We start from the raw sequence: 1,827 nt of genomic DNA on the forward strand, positions 1-1,827 counted from the left end.
GTCAGGATGGGTGGTTACCCCCAGGAATAATTTGAAGTCTTGGAAGGCCTTCTTGCACTCTAGGGTCCATTCAAACTTCTTCCCTTTCCTTAGTATTGAGTAGAAGGAGAGGGACCTTAGAGCTGATCCGACCAGAAATCTGGACAAGGCTGCCAGCCTTCCATTTAGCTGTTATACCTCCTTCACACAAGTCTAGCTTTTCATGTTGAGTATGGCTCGGAATTTGTCTGGGTTTGCTTCGATGCCCCTTTGGGTTAGCATGAACCCTTGAAATTTGTGGGCTTCAACCGCGAAGGTGCACTTCGCGGGGTTTAGCCTCATTCTGTGCTTCCTTATGGTGCCGAATACTTCAGTCTGATCGGGCAACAACGTTTCTTCTTCTTGAGTCTTGACTAGCATGTCTTCCACATATACTTTTATTAGCTTCCCGATGTGGTCGGTGAATACCATGTTCATTAACCTCTAATATGTGGCCCCCACGTTCTTTAGTCTGAACGGCATTACCACGTAGCAGAAGTTTGCTTCCGGGGTTAAGAACGAGGTTTTTTCTTGGTCGGGCTTATGTATTGGTATTTGATTATATCCTGATTAGGCGTCCATGAAGGAGAGGTATTTGTAACCCGATGACGCATCAACCAGCGCATCGATGCTTGGGAGAGTATAGGGGTCTTTTGGGCAGGTTTTGTTGAGGTCGGTATAGTCTACGCACATTCTCCACTCTCCATTTGGCTTTTTAACCAGTACGACATTGGCCAGCCAAAGAGGGTACTTAACCTCTCTTATGAATCCTGCCTCGAGCAAGGCCTGTACCTGCTCCTCCATGACTTGCGATCTTTCTGGCCCGAGTTTCCTACGCTTTTGGTGTATTGGTCGGGATCCGGGAAATACAGCCAGTTTGTGGCACATCAGGTCGGGATCAATTCCAGGGATGTCAGCGGCCTTCCAGGCGAAGAGGTCTGAGTTCTCCTTTAGAAACTTAATGAGTAGCCCTTTTAGGTCTTCTTTTAGGTTCTCTTTTATTTTTGTTGTCTTATTAGGGGTATCTGGTGCGAAATTTATACCCACAAACTAACTGGCAAGTGCACCGGGTCGTACCAAGTAGTACCTCAAGTGAATGAGGGTCGATCCCACGAGGATTGATGGATCAAGCAATAATGATTGAGTGATTGGCTTAGTCAAACAAACAAAAAATGGTGTTTGAGAGTTCAAAAGAATTAAACAATAATTCAAAAATTTAATAAAGCAAGCAGTAAACAGGTTGTGAAATATGTATGGAGAAACAGTTAAGGCTTCAGAGTTATCTATTTTCCGGATTGACTTTTCTTACTAACTATTTTAATCATGCAAGATTTAATTATGACAAACTACATATGACTAAGCCCTAATTCCTTAGACCTTCTTAGTCTGCTCTAACTTTCATCAACCGCCAATTTCTTGGTCACTTAATTCCAATTAGAGGGTGAAGTTCAATGCTAGTTTATATGCCACAGAAATCCTAATTACCCAAATATAAGAGGATTATATGTCACGTATCCCGTTAAGTCCAGATAATTAGAATTTAGGAGAATATGTTTTCAAGCTGTTGTTCAAGTAAAGAGCTTTTCCAAGTTATACAAGAACTCAATTAGAATAAGGGTCATACTTCCGTTCCACCCAAATTCATAAAATAAAGAATGAAAACAATTCTTGAAATATAAATCAGTACATGAATTAAAATAGAAAAATAATAGTATCAATCCATACAATAGACAGAACTCCTAACCTTAACCGTGGAGGTTTAGTTGCTCATGGAAAAGAGTGAAAACTAGGATTCTGATAGACTGTAAA

The sequence above is a fragment of the Arachis hypogaea genome, chromosome 18 (genome assembly GCF_003086295.3).
Source record: "Arachis hypogaea cultivar Tifrunner chromosome 18, arahy.Tifrunner.gnm2.J5K5, whole genome shotgun sequence".
NCBI classification, from domain to species: domain Eukaryota; kingdom Viridiplantae; phylum Streptophyta; class Magnoliopsida; order Fabales; family Fabaceae; genus Arachis; species Arachis hypogaea.